The sequence below is a fragment of the Loxodonta africana genome, unplaced genomic scaffold, assembly GCF_030014295.1.
Source record: "Loxodonta africana isolate mLoxAfr1 unplaced genomic scaffold, mLoxAfr1.hap2 scaffold_57, whole genome shotgun sequence".
In the NCBI taxonomy this organism is placed as follows: Eukaryota; Metazoa; Chordata; class Mammalia; order Proboscidea; family Elephantidae; genus Loxodonta; species Loxodonta africana.
In genome coordinates this window covers 103,672-120,872 of record NW_026975294.1, presented here as the reverse complement: position 1 = coordinate 120,872, position 17,201 = coordinate 103,672, and the positions used below count along the sequence as shown (strand labels likewise).

Below are 17,201 nucleotides of genomic sequence, written 5' to 3'. Positions count from 1 at the left end.
AAGACCCGTTCTTATAAGTTCAGCCCAGTGCAGAATAATTTTCTTCCCTCCTTGGTCTAGACCACCCGAACCTGCTCTTTCCCTATCAGTGTCCTTTGCTTTCACCTAAGAGCTATGACAGAGTCAGCTTGATGCTGATGCATTGAAATTTCAATTTATTTTTTATTTATGATTACTATTAATTCCGGTATTTTCTACAGTTTTCAATGGAGACAGTCCTATAATCTATGAATAGCAGTTATACTTTTTCTCTTTTTGTACTAGCTTACACTTCCGGTGTTCAATGTTTAATAAAAGTAATGATAGAAGCACCCTTATTTTATTGTTTATTAATTTTAAAGAGAATGTCCCACACGTCACCATGAACTATCATGCTAGTTGTAGTTTTCCACGTTCGGGAACTCCTTTTCTGTTCCATATTTGCTCCTAGTCCTTATCTCTCCATGTGATTGGATTTTATCAACCTGCTTTGCCCCCATCTCTTGAGGTGAGCATATGTCTTCTCTTCTTTCACCTATGCATGTGGTGAATGAAATTACTAAATCTTTAACGTTCACTCAAATTTGTATGCCTACATGATCATGGCATGTTACGTGGTTTATACTTTGCTGGATTTCCTTTGCTGGCATCTTACGTAGAGTTTTGCATCTCAGTTACTGAGTGTGCTTGTCCTCTAACTCTTCTTCTACCATCCTTCTCTAATTTGTTATCATTTTTAAACTAGCCTTAAGGATCAAGTTAGGGGAGTATCTCATGGTTTTCTAATCTCTGTTGACTATGTACAAGATTAAAATGACTGTTTCTTGCATGTTTGCTGGAACCTGACTGGAAACGATCTAGGTCTGCCGTTTTCTTTTTAGGGAGATCTTGAACTACTGACCCATTTTATTTAGTGGTTAAAGGCATCTTCTGGTGCTAATTTACTTAGAAAAAATTCTGATGCATGTTCTAGGTTGCTCGAATCTCATCTTCAAATATTGATTATCAGGGCTTGTAGCCTCATGCAAGGCAATTCATCAATCCCAGATTTCCCCAAAGTCAGGCTCTGCAACTCTTCCCGGTACCAAATTCCCTCATTTAAGACTTATTTGCAAAGAGACAACAGTATGCTATCTACGCAGTTGTTTATCCGCAACTTTCTTGAGTCCATAATGTGAGGATACAGTCTTCTAATACTTTTTTTGTAATTGTTCTCTTTCTTATTTTTTTTTTTTGCTTTTTTCACTGCCAATAACCTCCCCCCCCCGTCTAGTAGTTTTAAAGTTGTGCGTTTCAGGTTCAAGTCTGTAATCCAACTGAGCTTCTGTGTGTGCTGCATGTGTACATCAAAAGAACACGCTTCTAGAAGCAGAAAGCAGGCAGTGCGACTGTTGGGTGGTTGGCGGGGGAGGGGGAGGGGAGCTGCTGCTCAGAGAGGGCTCCCAAGGGAGGCACGAGATGCCGGGCTGCCCACTGCAAGCCCACAGGCTCCAAGGAGGAGGAACCTGAGTGCGCCATGAGCCTTTTGAGACAGGCCCAAGCCCACCCAGCCGGGTGCTAACCTCGCATCCGCCAGGCTTGCAGGTTCCACCAGGACTAGGGAAGCCTAAGGCCAAGGAGGGCAAGGTCTAGGGTCTGGACCTGAGAACTGGTTCTGCCACTTGTGATCGCAGCGCTTATGCTGGAAAGGAGGGCAGAAAGCATATCGCAACGTGTGTCCGGACGATGACCCAGAACGGGGGAGTTGTGGTCACCCACGGACTCTGGGTCTGCATATGGAGGCCCCCAGGGTGCAATTCCAGGAGCAGAAGGCAAAGCCACAGAGGCCAAAGTGCACCTCGCCGATGCTTCCCAGGGGCATTTCCCCAAATATGGGGAGCAGTCCCTCCTCTGGGCTAGGGACTTTGTTTCCTCCATTGTCATCACTGACTGTGAGCAGACTCTAGTCTATGCAGACTAATGAGGAGTTATCAAAATGAGCTCCAAACTCCAGATTTGAGTTAAGGATCATAAATTAACACAGAGAAATACGACTTTAGCAATATGTGACTGTTTGAAGCCCAAGTTGCCTTAAAACACGGAATTTCAGTCTTTCAGCTCCTCTGCTAATCTAGTGACTAAGAACAGGATCTCACTGGAGCTCAAAGATGTGGGGCACTGGGAATACTCTGGGTCTGTCTGCTCACGGCTGATTGCCTGATCCCAGTTTTATTATACAGCTTAAATACAGACCAGAAGAGGAGTTTGGGGCTTGACACCTGACGTCTTAACACCAGTTCCTGTTTCTTGAGGAAGGAAGAGGTAAAATAAATCAGCGTTTACTGTGTCCTTCTCCATCCCCGGAAGTCTTCATGAAGACCCTCTCAGGTAAGGATTGACAGGGAGTGGCTTGGTTTACTATTTGACTTTGTCCTTCAGTCACTTTGTTTATGTCCTGCATGTAAACTATTATGCATTGACAGAAGCATTCTAATTCTTATGCAGAAGGACTAGACCTGCTGCAGAATGACTATATTGTGCCTCCCTTGGGCACCCCTGTCTGCGCAGCACCCCCCACCCCCAACTGCCCAACCGCCTCTCTCCTGGCATTCTGCTTCTAGAAGCATGTTCTTTTGATGCAGAGATGCAGCACACACAGAATCCCAGCTGGATTACAGACTTGAACCTGAAGACCTTATGCAGAATGACTATTTATGAACCCCTAAGCTTTTTTTTTTTTAAGCTTAGTACTAAAGCAGGTACTTACTCCTCAGAGAAGGCCCTGGGGGAGGTTGATACATGCATTCCCCAGTGCTCCTGCTGCTCTAGAAGTGCCTGAAATGCCTCTCTGGGAAAGGCCTTCAGATTAGGCTCATGGCCCACGTGGGAATTCAGGCCTATTTTTCTGTTAGAACATCTCATTTCGCTCTGAAAATTTTATTATCCAGTTTATTCACCAGACATGAGTACAGACATCTCATATTTTCAAAATAATCCCATTCTCTAATACTAATTTGCCACCAAGAGTATATTCCAAAGTGTTTCCAATAGGCTAGCAAGTCTATCCAAAGAGGGGAGTCCTGCGCCATGTTGTGCAGTGACAGCAGGGTTGGCGTAATATGTTTACCCAGATACCTACCACTTTTTAAAAAATTTTTATTGTGCTTTATTTGAAACTTTACAAAGCAAATTACTTTCTTGTTCAGCCATTTATACACAATTGGTTTGTGACATTGGTGGCAATATTCATGATGTGTCAATATTCTCTTCTATGCTCCAGTTCCCCGTTCCCATCCGCCATGATTCCTGTTCCATCCTGCCCTCTTTTCTGTGCTTTTGGGCAGGTTTTGCACCTTTGGTCTCATACACACGATTGAACTAAGAAACACTTTCTTCACGTGTGTTATTGTTTGTTTTATAGACCTGTCTAATCTTTGGCTGAACGGCAAACTTCAGAAGGTACTTTCGACTTTGTTGCTTTCCATAATTCCTGAAATTCCAAGTCTACCACCTGAAGAACTTCCTTAGTGTTTCATTTAGAACAAGTCTGGTGGCGATGAATTCTCTTAAGCGTCCTTCACCTGAGAATGTCAATATTTTTCCTTTACTCATGAAGGAAATAACAGCCTATAGAACACTGGGTTAATGTTTCTTTTCTTTCAGTGTTGAAAAAATGTTGTTTTCACAGCCTTTTGGCCTCCATGGCTTCTGATGATGAATACAGAGTCATTCCAATGGTTTCTCCTGTGTGAAATGAGTTGTTTTCTCTCTAGCTTCTTTGAAGATATTTTCTTGGTCCTTGTTATTCCACAATTGACAGTGAGGCATTTGGGTGTAAAATTATGTGAGTTTAACTTGTTGGAGTTTGCATAGCTTCTTGAATCTGTAAGTTTATGTCTTTCAACAAATTGGGAAAGTGTTGAGCCAGTATTTCTTCAGATATTTTTTTCTACACTATATATTTTCTCTACACCTTATGGAATTCCAATAAATAAATGTTAGGTATTTTTGGATTTTTTTGAGGCTCTGTTCATTTTTTTTTCAATATTTGTCCTCTGTTTTCAGATTGGATATTTTCAATTGAACTATTTTCATCTCATTGATCCTTTTGTCTGTCAACAGCATTCCGCTGGTCAAGTGAATTTTTTATCTCTATTTTTCCTGTCTAAAATTTTCATTTGTGAATGGTTTCTATGTATTTTTCTATTTTTCTAAGGTGTGACTGTTACTTCTTTGAGCATGGTTAAAGTAGCTTTTTAAAGTTTTTGTCTATGATTCTAAGACTATGTCTTACTTCAATCTTACAGAAAATGTCGATGTTGTTTGTTTTAGCAATCACTTGACCCAGTTATGTTCAGGCTGCATGTTCTTTCCCAACTTCTGGATGCTGTGGCTCAGATGTCAGTTCAGATTTTGAAGACTTTGCAATGATATTTGGATGTAATCTATGGGAGTGTCGCTCAGTCTGGGACCTTGTTGGTGTTCTAACCCATAATGCAGTTCTCAAAGGATTGATCTACTTCTTGGGGTCAGAGGAAAGCATATGCAACTATGGGAGTGGAGGGGGGTATGAAAAACAACTTTATGGTATCCCTCTCTTGAGCCACCTGGTCTCTGTCTCTCTGAGGCTCTCTGATGTCTGAGCAGCTACCTTCCTGGTCCACTGGCAAGAATGTTGGGCTTTAATCTCTTCATTCTGCCGTGCAATTAAGTGACTGGGTCTGCCTATGAGGCCAAATAACGGTAAGATGGAGAAAATGTAACAGAGATTCCTCTATATTATTTCGTCCTTATATACTTAGGTCAGAGAGAAGGCACACTGTTTCTGGTGATACTTCCAAATGGGTATGGAGAAAAAGGCATTAACAGGTCGATAGCTGCATACTAGGTGTTATGGATTAAACTCTGTCTTCCCAAAATGTATATATCAGCTTGACTAGGCCATGCTTCCCAGTATTGTGCGATTATCCACCATTTTGTCAGCTGATGTGATTTTCCAATGTATTGTAAATCCTACCTCTATGATGTTAATGAGCGAAAATTTGAAGCAGTTATGTTAAGGAGGCCGGGCTCAATCTACAAGATTAAGTTGTGTTTTAAGTCAGTCTCTTTTGAGATATAAAAGAGAAAAGAGCAGAGAGACGGGGGACCTCAGTACCACCAAGAAAGAAGTGTCAGGAGCAGTGCATCCTTTGGACCTAGGATCCCTGTGCTGAGAACCTTCTTGTCCAGGGGAAGACTGGTGACAAAGACCTTCCCCTAGGAGTGACAGAGAGAAAAAGTCTTCCCCTGGAATTGGCACCCTGAATTTGGACTTATAAAGCCTCCTGGACTGTGAGGGAATAATTTTCTTTGTTAAAGTCATCCGTTTGTGGTATTTCTGTTACAGGAGCACTAGATAGCTAAGACACTAGGTACCAGGAGATGTACATTTCCCAGCTCTTTCACTCCCAGGGACACTATGACTAAGTAGCCATTGCCATAAATCCATGTGAGCAGACTATTCTGATTACTGCTTTGACTCTACTGTCTGTTATGGTAACCACACCCACCTTGTCTTTGTTCATTGAGTGCCACCACTTGGCTGTTACCACCATGGGGTCCAGTCAACTGCATTGTAGTTAGGTGTCTTAATTCAGTTAGGGCAGTTCTCACTGTGGACTCTTACTTACATAAAATAGCAACCACAGAAGTCTTCAATAATGCTGGGGCTTGCTGCACAAATTTGTACCTCACTGCTATGGTAAAAAGAGAGCCCTCTGGGCACTCCGTGTGTGGGTCTGTGGGTCCAGCCTAATAAATCCATTCTAACCTGCCAGTTTCCCTCAGCCTTTGGTTACCTTCTCCTACAGTATACAATGGCAGATCTGCCATTTCCACTTGATTTATTGTAGGCCACCACTTAATCCATGCTTCAGTAAACCAACCAAATAAACTATGAGATCCTTTTCTAACCTTTGAAGCTGAAACACTGAATGAAGAATCTATGCTTCCTGGGTCTATATCAATAAACTTAGACTAATCCACCTTTATGTTGCTTGCACCGTTATCCCACACCCATAATAGCCATTCCCACACATATTCACCAGGTTTCTGTATATATATATTAGAAAAATCAAGTAGTTCTTTTGGAGTTTAGCATACCTTCTCCTGGGTCACACTTCATAGTTCACCTTTTGGGGCTTGTTGGGACTGAAGTCTAGGTATAGGTCTAGAAGCAAAAATGGGCAGTGGCAGTGGGATGTTCAGCCGTGTCTTATAAGACATCTGCCTAAGGTGATGCCCCAGGCAATGCCCCAGATACCACCCCAGGAGATAACTCAAACAAGACACTTCAGGCACAGCTGGGGTAATCTCATCAGATGGAGGTGGAAGGGATAATTGTTTTACTGGGAAGGGTGCCTTAGCGGCAGAGTTAGAGAATCTCTTCAGATGGGAGTAAGAGGTCTGGTTCTGTTAGGAAGAGCGATTCAATAGAAATTGGAGGTTCATTGTCCCCCGCTTCCTGACTGTCTGCCCATATGTCCTCATCCTGAGTTTCAGGATCCCATTTCTTCCCAATCAGTGCCCTCACTCTAACTTCAGACACCATTTGAGGCTGGATATTCAACTAGCGCTTTAATTCAGTCACTCTTATGATAAGAATCTGAGTTTATTTTTGGCAGCATTAGCCTTGTTACTATAAGAAATATGGTTTTCTTTCTGGGCACAAGTGGCAGCTTTCAGATCTTGTATGTGGTGCTTCAGCTTTGAGCCCATTTCTTTCATTCACCAGTGTGGCTAGCAAAAGCAGGACTAACCAAGCAGCTTCCTTATTATTCTTATTCTGACAAAATTATAGAAAAGTATCAAATATGTAATCAGGCAGAGCCTTGTCTCTCACAAATATTTGATCCAGTGGTAGTAGTATTTTGCGTATTTCTATTGTCACCTCCCACCATGGATTAGCAATAGCCTGTTTACTACTGGAGACAGTCATCAGTGCCTTTAAGACTAGCCAGACTTGAGAATCAATTCAGAAAACTCATCCTTAAGATTTGGTTCCTCTAGAACCACAGTAGGTACCAAATGTCTTAGCCTGGGATCTCTAGAGATGCAAAACTAGTGAAGAGAATATATATATATATATATATATATATATATATATATATATATATGGAAACCCTAGTCGCATAATGGTTAATAGCTATAGCTGCTAACCAAAAGGTTAGCAGTTCGAATCCACCAGGCGCTCCTTGGGAACTCTGTGGGGCAGTTCTACTTTGTCCTGTAGGGTCACTATGAGTTGGAAACGACTCGATGGCAATGGGTATATATATATATACACACACACATACACGCATACATATGTTAGTTGTGGCTGTTAGATGCCATCGATCCTGTGTAAAACAGAATGAAACACCACCTGATCCTGAACCATCCTCACAATCATTGCTATGTTTGAGCCCATTCTTGCAGCCATTGTGTCAGTTCATGTTGTTGAGCGCCTTCCTCTTTTTTTCTGACCCTCAGCTTTTCCAAGCATGATGAGCCTCTCCTGGGACAGGTCCCTCCTGAAAATATGTCCAAGGCACGTGAGACGAAGTCTCGCCATCCTTGCTTCTAAGGTGCATTCTTGGTGTACTTCTTCCAAGATGGTTTTGTTTATTCTTCTGGCAGTCCATGGTATATTCAGTATTCTTTGCCAACACCATATTTTAAATGAATCAGTTCTTCGGTTTTCCGTATTCATTGTCTAACTTGCTCAAGCATGTGAGGTGATAGAAAATATCATGGCTTTGCTCAGGCACACCTTAGTCCTCAAAGTGACATATTTCTTTCTCAACACTTTAAGGAGGTCTTTTGCAACAGATTTGCCCAATGCAATACATTGTTTGAATTCTTGACTGCTGCTTCTGTGGGCATTGATTATGGATTCAAGTTAAATGAAATGCTTGATGACTTCAGTATTTTCTCTGTTTATCATGGTGTTGCTTACTGGTCCAGTTGTGAGAATTTTTGTTTTCTTTATGTTGAGGTGTAATCCATAGTGAAGGCTGTAGTGGTTGCTCTTCATCAGCAACTGCTTCAAGTCCTCTTTACTTTCAGCAAGCAAGGTCGTATCAGCTGCATATCATAGGTTGTTAGTGAATCTTTCTCCAAAACTAATGCCATGTTCTTGTTCTTCGAGACCAGCTTCTCAGAATGTTTGCTCAGCATACAGATTGAGTAAGTATGGTGAAAGGATACCACCATGACACATAACTTTCTGATTTTAAACCACAGAGTATCACCTTGCCCTACTCAAATGACTGCCTCTTGGTCTACGTAGATATTCCGCATGACTACAGTTAAGTGTTCTGGAATTCCCATTCTTTGCTAAGCTATCCATAATTTGTCATGAGCCACACAGTTGAGTGTGCTTGTATAGGAAACAAAAATAGGTAAACATCTTACTGATATTCTCTACTTTCAGCCAAGATCCATCAGACATCAGAAATGATATCCCACATTCCATGTCTTCCTCTGAATCCAGCTTGAATTTTTGGTAGTTGCCTATCTGTGTACTGCTGCAACTGTTTTTAAATTATATTCAGCAAAATTTTTCTTGCGTGGGATGTTAATGACATTGCTCGATAATTTCCGCATTGCGTTGGACCACCTCTCTTTGAAATGGGTACACATGTAGATCTCTTTCAGTCATTTGGTCAGGTAGCTGTCTTCCAAATATATTGGAATAGTCAAGTGAGCGCCTCCAGCACTGCGTCCCTGTGTTGAAACATCTCATTTGGTACTCCATCAGTTCCTGGAGCCGTGTTTTTTGCCAATGCCTTCAGTGCAGCTTGGAGTTCTTCCTTCAGTACCATCAGCTCTTGATCCAATGCTACCTCCTGAAATGGTTGAATGTCGACCAATTCTTTTTGGTGTATTGAGTCTGTGTATTCCTTCCGTCTTCTTTTGATGTTTCCTGTGTTGTTCGATATTTTCCCCATAGAATCCTTCCTTCAGTATTGCACCTAGAGGCTTGAATATTTCCTTCAGTTCTTTCAGCTTGAGAAATGCCAGGTGTTTTCTTCCCTTTTGGTTTTCTAACTCCAGATCTGTTCACATTATTATTATCATACTTTGTCTTCTCCAGCTTCGCTTTCAGGTATTCTGTTGAGCTCTTTTACTTTATTTTTCCTTCCATTCTCTTTAGCTACTGTACATTCAAGAGCAAGATTCAGAGTCTCTTGTGACATCCTCTTTGGTCTTTTCTTTCTTTCCTGTCTTTCTAATGACTTTTTGTTTTTTTCATATATGATGTCCTTGCTATCATCCCACAACTAATCTGGTCTTCGATCATTAGTGTGCAGTGCATCAAATCTATTCTTGAGATGGTCTCTAAATTCAGGTTTGATATACTCAAGGGCATACTTTGACTCATGGACTTGTTTTAATTTTCTTCAGCTTCTACTTGAACGTGAATATGAGCAACTGATCATCTGTTCTGCGGTCAGCCCCTGGCCTGATTCTGACTCATGATATTGACCTTCTCCATCATCACCTTCCACAAATTTGATTCCTATCTATTCTGCCTGGAATAGTTCATGAGTATAGTCACCATTTATGTTCCTGACGAAAGGTATGTGCAATGAATAAGTCATTGGTCTTGCCAAATTCTATCATGTAAGCTTCATTGTCATTTCTATCATCAATACCTTATTTTCCAACTGCTGATTTGTCTGCTTTGTTTTCAACTTCGCATCCTAATTACGTAATTATCAGTACATCTTGATTGATTAATGCATCACGTTTGATCAGTTTCAAACTGCGGAACTTGGTAAAAACCTTCAACTTCTTCATCTTTCACATTCATGATTTGTGTGTAAATTTGAATAATAGTCTTATTAACTGGTCTTCCTAGTAGGCCTGTGGATATTATCCTATTGTTCGTAGTGTTCTACTTCAGAAAAGATCTTGAAATGTTCTTTTTATCGATGAATATGATGCCGTTCTCTTCAGTATCTCAATCCTGGCATAGTAGAACATATCATTGTCTACTTTAAAATGTCCAAAACCAAGCTATTTCAGCTCACTAATGCCTTGGATTACTGACCTTTATGCATTCCATTTCATTTTTGATGACTTCCAATTTCCCTAGATTCATACTTCCTTCATTCCACATTCTGATTATTAAAGGATATTTGCATCAGTTTCTTCTCATTATGAGTTGTGCCCATCAGGAAACGTCATTAAACTGGGATCTACTTTGAGGAGGTAGCTCTTCCCCACTTGTATTTTGAGTGCCTTCCAACCTAAGGGGTTATCCTCTGTCATTCAGTCAGACAGTGTTCCAGTACTATTCGTAAGATTTCACTGGCCAGTTTTTTTTAGAAATAGATCACTAGGTCCTTTTTCCTAGTCCGTCTAAATCCAGAGCTCCACTCAAACCAGTCTACCATGGGTGAACCTGGTGGTATTTGAAATACCGGTGGCATAGCTTCTAACATCACAGCAACATGCAAGCCACCACAGTACAACAAACTGACAGAAGAGTGGTGGGAGTTAAAAATAAGAAGAACCAAAAAGAGTGCTTCTTCCATGTCTGCTGATTTAGAGGAACCATGAAAAATTGTCAAGTGAAGAGTGATTCAGAGGAAAACATGGGTAGAATGTGACCTAATTTCCATAAAAACAAACAAATGAATGTACTTACATGTGTCCAAGCAAAAAGAAGTGTGTAAAAGGGTACATATGTATCTTTGGACACTGGACACTTTGGGGGAGCAGGTACAATATAATTATGTGGGGATGGCTCTTATTATAACTTCTGTATACAAATCTCTGTTGTTAAATGTGTTATAAGAATGTAACATCTTTTAAAGTTTAATAACATCATACGTGTATGTGTGTGTATTTGAAACATTTTTTTTTTTTTGACTATTTTATATATGTGTTTTTTAGTTATCTAGTGTGGCTATAGCAGAGATTCCACAAGTGGATGCCTTTAACAAACAGAAACTTATTCTCTCACAGTTTAAGAAGCAAGAAGTTTGAAGTCAGGACACCAGCTCTAGGAGAAAGCTTTCTCTCTTTGTGGCTCTGGGGGAAAGTCCTTGTCATCCATCTTCCCCTGGCCTAGGAAATTCTCAGTGCGTGGACGCTGGGTCAAAAGGACCTGCTCCACTCCAGGCACTTCTTCCTTGGTGGTATGAGGTCCCTCTCATTTCTGCTCACTTTTCTCTTTGTATCTCAAAAGAGACTGACTCAAGACTCACCCTTATCCTGTAGATTGTGTCCTCCCTCATTAACCTAACTGTCTCTAATCCCGCCTCATTAACATCACAGAGGTTAGAATTTACAACACATAAGTAATCACATCAGATCACAAAATGCAGGACAACCACACAATACTGGGAATCATGGCCTGGCCAGGTTGACACACATTTTGGGGGACACTATTCAATCCATAACAATAGAGAAAACACTGTCTTCAATGCCAGATTCAGAGACTTTTATCCATTTGTGAAGGGCAAACACAGAAATTGAACAAAATTCAGACCAGCGAATTATTGCTTGCTCTTGTAACTAATGAATTCTTCTGGTCTCTGTACCTGGAAATGGCCAAAAAGAATTCTGTGAGGATTAATTCAGTTATTGCTAAAACATCTACTGCATTTGCATGTCTACAGGTAAGGAAGAATGCTTGACACTGTCTGTGATTCATTAAGTAACACAGGGACCCTTAGACTATTGTTCTCCTTCTCTGATATGTCACTATCACCTTCTCCCCTTGTTGCTCTCCTGAAAAACCCACACTTGTATATTCTAGGCTTTTATCCAGGATTGAATTTGCAGGAAGTTAAAGATATATCTTTGAAAGATAAAGAAGACTTTGGCCACATTGTCTTTAGACAGTCGAACTTCCCAGCCAACCTCTGTGCAGGATGGGAATTCACAATCCCTCCTACTCAGTACCTCTGAGCAGGACGGGATTTCTGTTTCATTGTCAGGAGAAGGCGGAATTCACCCCACTTCAGAAAACTTACTTTCCTTTGCCTCAAACTGTCCCTCTCAGGATCTGTCACGGTCACTCTGAGAAATTCACATGGGCAGCCTGTATGGAAGTGCCCATCCTAGAGGCCCTGCCCTCCCTTCCTTGCTCCGTAGGGCTTCCTCTGACACTTGGGGTCGCATCTCCCAGGGAGTACACACCTCTGGCACTTCCAGGGATTCCAGGCCCTGGGATACTGTGGATGGGACTTGGAACTCAATCTGTTTCTTCCCATCCTCACCTTTGGTTATCTGTGTTCTGTCTTCACCAGATTTAGGAGGCCTTGTCTTCTCTTTGCTCGTTTCATGTCAGTCAGGCTTTTCTATTCCAACTCTCTGATCTCAGAACAGATCAGGTTAGACCACAGAAAAGAGAAAGACCAAGCAAACATCACTGATCTGTGCAGAAGCTGCTGGGAAGGGATTCGATTCTCATTGGTTTAGGGTTTTATGCCCACTGCTCACCGGCAGGCAGGTTCCCCCCAGAGTCTGGCTTCTGTCTGCTACCTTGTACTACAAAGAACTCAGTGACCAGCCCACCTTCACAATCACACCTCCCTTAGAGCTATCTTTGCAGAGGCTCTTTCTCAGACTTCCATGTCCCACTGAAATCCTATTTCTCTTTCCTTACAGACATTATGCTCATTCTCAGGGCCCTGAGACCTCATCTGCAGGTAAGTCTTGTCCTCTTCTCTCCTTGGCGGGGGAAGCTTTTGAGTGGGCCTCATGTCTTCGGACAGCTATCCTGGGGCTTCTTCCACCCTGGTGCCGTAGGGCTGCATCTCTCTTTGTACTAGAGGGGGCGTGGAAGGGGCACAAGGCTAAAAGAGGATGGATTTTCCAGGTGAGGTGAGTTTAAGAAGCTTGAATGAACTTCTTCCCTGAAGGGTGCATATTTTGCAGTCCAGACATCCTGCTTCTCTCAGTCTAAGAGTCCTAGCACGTCTTCAGGTGCTTTCTCCTTTGACCCTGAGGCCATGCCTGCAATCTCTGCAGCCAGGCCTCCCACATGTGTAGCAGCACCAGTAGGTGTGGTAGATTCTTCAGCCCCTGTCTCCTCCTCCAGATGCTCCTGGAGGTGCCTGGCTCTTCTTGCCAGGACTCCAGGATGCTGACCAGGGACTCAGTGTTGGTTAAAGGATGTCGGCCAGTGACCACGTGTCCTCATTTCCTTTGAAGGCTTAGGCTAGTTGCCTGGGCAGAAGACAGCCAAGGTCAGTCTGAGCCTAGACACCTAGTGACCTGTGACACTGCAGCGAGTGACAGGTGTTAATTTCCATGCTCAGGTATCCGCAGGTGGCGGATTCAGAGTGGTCGGAGGAGAAGTGTAACTAGAGATCACACACTCATGAGGGCACGGGCCCAAGGTCAGGGAAAATAGCTGAGGTCGTGGAGCTCTAGCGGAGCCAGTCTAGGGCACAGGTCTCCCTCCTGTATGTGGCAAAGAGGCGATCCATGTGCCGCCTTCTGCAGACTCTGGACTTCTGGGGCCCTGGTTGTCCGGATTTCGGCCTTGTCTTTGGAGAAGTGACGTGCATGCAGTGTGCCACCGGGGGCTGTGGCCCAGCAGAAGCAAAATCTTGACAATGGGGGCTTCAGTTGACTTTGCCTGTGCTCTCCTTTGGCTGAGTGACATCGTGTGTTTCCTAGCAGGTGAAGGCATTCGTGGAGAGAGGCGGTTTCCGTGCGTGCAGGCAAAGTGTGTGCTGAGATGAGTCGCTGGAGACTGGGGTGGACTCTTCAGACCCAGGATAGGCCTCTGGCAGGTATATGTCAATGTTTTCTGCCCATGGCACTCACCCGGATATTTGCATACAATGTTATCAGTGGAATTAGTAGTCTCCAGAGAGGCTGCCACATGTCAGCAAGCTTCACCTGGCCAGGTCCGCCCAGGATGTAGCTCCCCAATCAATCACTACTCTCTAGACCTTCCAGATAGACTAGCAGATCTTCTCTGCCCATGGGCAACCAGTAGAGCCAGAGGCCTTCTCTCTTTGCTCTTTCGTCTCTAGGCATTCTATCAGGCATTCCAAGCTGTGAAGTGCCTGGGAGGAGAAGGAAGAGATTTCAGAGAATGAACACATACAGAGAGACAGGCAAGAGACGGTGAGTGGGGATGTCTTGCCTACTGATATCCTCAGGAAAGTGGGAAAATTGGACCCTGGCCTGCTATGACAATGCCCTGAAGCAGTCCGCACCAGGGGCTCCCTTGTGCCTGCATAGCCTTTCCCAGGGTGTGCTCAAATCCTGTGGCCACTAGGTGTCCTGGGTCACAATGGAGGGCCCTGTGTCATCTGCCTGTTGGGCTGGATCTCTGCCATTGGCTGAGTCTTGTCACCAGGCCCATCATAAGCTCTGCCCACTCTTCCTGTGGGGGGACTGTCTCCATGGTGATGGCAAAGAAGCCTGAGTTCCGCCCACCTGGCCTTGACTTCACCTACCTGGCCTGCTGACCCTCACTCAGACCTCTGTGTTGATCAAAATGAGTGTCCGCCAGTGGCCAGGTGTCAGCATCTGGGATAAAGGATTGGGGACCTTGCCTGGGGCAGAAGGCAGCCTAGGTCTGTGGGTACCTGGAAGTCTTGTGACTTCTGCCGCTGCTGCCAGTGACAGATGGTGACTCCCACACTCACATATCCCCTGGTGGCAGAAGGATAGTGATGGGCGGAGAAACATGGCTCCGGAGCACACTTTAAATGCGGCACCAGCCAAAGGCCAGGGCAAGGAGTGGACGTCGTGGAGCTTAATTGCAAGCCAGTGAAGGGCCCAAGGATTTCTCCTATATGTGGCAAACAGGTCATCCGTGTCCCCACGTCCATAAACCATTGGACTGCAGTGCCAGACTGCCAGGATTTCGGCCTTGCCATTGGAGCCCGTCCACATACGCTGCGTTGCACCGGAGGCGGGGACATGTAGACAGCAAAAATTTGGAAAATGGCATCATCTCTTCAATTTCCCTAGCATTGGCCTTTTTCAGTGGCATGCTTTGTTTCCTAGTAGGATAAGGCACTGACGGAGAAAGGCAGGAGTATGTGTGTAGGAAAGGTGTGTGCCGAAAGGGTGACGACGTTGAGACCACATTGGGATCTTTAGTCCCAGGAAAGGCCCCTGGCAGGTGTGGGTCAATGTTCTCTGCTCATCCGAGTTGGCGGGGGAGGTTTTCACCAAACAAAGCAGCAGTGGAATTATTCGTAGCCTGAGAGGTTGCATCTGCCCACAAGCTCCACCTGGCCAGGGTCCGCCCCTACTGTATTGCCCATGTCAATCAACAGAAGCTAAGACCTTCCAGAGAGACTACCTGCTATTGTCTACCCACCGGGAAGCGGTCCAGCCAGAAGCCTCCCCCGTTTCATCTCCAGGCTCTCTGTCAGGGCCCTCATACTTGTGATGTGTCTCAGGGGTAGAAGGAAGAGATTTCTCTGAATGAACACATCCAGAGAGGAGCCATAGATGCTGAGGAAGGGCGCCTTGTCTACTGATATCCTAGCGTAAGTGTAAAAGAGGTACCTGCCTGCTGTCCCAGTGTGTCGAACGTGTCCACATCAGGGGTTGGCTACTGTAAAATTATTCCCTGGTGCCCTCGATTTTGTGGCCAAAGACACGAGGGGCCGTTGTGTGTCCATGGGTACAATGGAGGGCTCTGCGGAACGGGCTGGTTAGGCTGGACTTCTCCTATTGGCTCAGTGTTTGTGACTCGTCCCCGTCAGAAGTTCCGCCCAGCCTTCTGGTGGCTGTCTCCATGAGGATTGGGAAAGAAGCCCTAGGCCCCGCACTCGGCCTTCACCTGGCCTACCTGGCCTCTTTACCCTCATCTAGACCGCTCTGTGCATGAAAGAAAGGATGTCGGCCACTGACCAAGCATCCTCATTTCCTTGGAAGTATTAGGCTCCTTGCGTGGGCAGAAGACAGCCAAGGTCAGCCTGAGCCTAGACACCTAGTGACCTGTGACACTGCAGCCAGCGATAGATGTTGATGTCCACGCTCAGGTATCCGCAGTTGACGGATTCAGAGTGGTCAGAGGAGAAGTGTAACTAGAGATCACACACTCATGAGGGCACGGGCCAAAGGTCAGGGAAAATAGCTGAGGTCGTGGAGCTCTAGCGGAGCCAGTCAAGGGCGCAGGCCTCCCTCCTGTACGTGGCAAAGAGGTGTCACCTTCCGCAGAGTATGCTGCCACCCGCAGACTCTGGACTGCTGGGGCCCTGGATGCCCGGATTTCGGCCTTGTGTTTGGAGAAGTGACGTGCATGCAGTGTGCCACCGGGGGCTGTGGCCCAGCAGAAGCAAAATCTTGAAAATGGGAGCTTCAGTTGACTTTGCGTGTTCTCTCCCTTGGCTGAGTGCCATCCTGTGTTTCCTAGCAGGAGAAGGCATTCGTGGAGAAAGGCAGATTCCATGTGTGCAGGCAAAGTGTGTGCTGACATGATGAGACCCTGGAGACCAGGGTGGACTCTTCAGACCCAGGACAGGCCTCTGGCAGGTATGTGTCAATGTTTTCTGCCCGTGGCACTCAACCGGGTATTTGCATACAGTGTCATCAGCAGAATTAGTAGTCTCCGGAGAGGCTACCACATGTCAGCAAGCTTCACCTGGCCAGAGTCCACCCGTGATGTAGCTCCCCAATCAGTCACTACTGTCTAGACCTTCCAGATAGACTAGCAGATCTTCTCTGCCCATGGGCAACCAGTAGAGCCAGAGGCCTTCCCCCTTTGCTCTTTCGTCTCTAGGCACTCTATCAGGCACTCCAAGCTGTGAAGTGACTCAGGGAGAGAAGGAAGAGATTTCAGAGAATGAACACATACAGAGAAAGAGGCAAGAGATGCTGAGTGGGGATGTCTTGCGTACTGATATCCTCAGGAAAGTGGGAAAATTGGACCCTGGCCTGCTCTGCCAATGCCGTGAAGCAGTCCACTCCAGGGGCTCCCTTGTGCCTGCATAGCCTTTCCCAGGGTGTGCTCAAATCCTGTGGCCACTAGGTGTCCTAGGTCACAATGGAGGACCCTGTGTCATCTGCCTGGCAGACTGGATCTCTGCCATTGGCTGAGTCTTGTCACCAGGCCCATCATAAGCTCTGCCCACTCTTCCGGTGGGGAGACTCTCTCCATGGTGATGGCAAAGAAACCTTAGTCCTGCCCACCTGGCCTTCACTTCACATACCTGGCCTGCTGACCCTCACTCAGACCTCTGTGTTGATCAAAATGAATGTCCGCCAGTGGCCCGGTGTCAGCG

General features: G+C 44.9%; 1 long non-coding RNA gene across 5 annotated transcripts in view; it reads left to right on the top strand.

Annotated features, from left to right (window-relative positions):
• The window catches only part of LOC135229851 (uncharacterized), a 191,218-nt gene extending 174,240 nt beyond the window's left edge, over positions 1 to 16,978 (top strand). For 2 of the 5 annotated variants that reach the window (XR_010320517.1, XR_010320516.1), the window contains exons 2-5: positions 2,199 to 2,346; positions 9,388 to 9,562; positions 12,607 to 12,647; positions 13,624 to 15,040. This is a non-coding gene — a long non-coding RNA (uncharacterized LOC135229851). Of the gene's footprint in view, positions 1 to 1,268; positions 2,347 to 9,387; positions 9,563 to 12,606; positions 12,648 to 13,623; positions 15,041 to 16,336 lie in introns of those variants that run through there. The other 3 variants (XR_010320518.1, XR_010320515.1, XR_010320514.1) reach the window with 3 other exon arrangements.
• Positions 16,979 to 17,201: the final 223 nt, after the last annotated feature.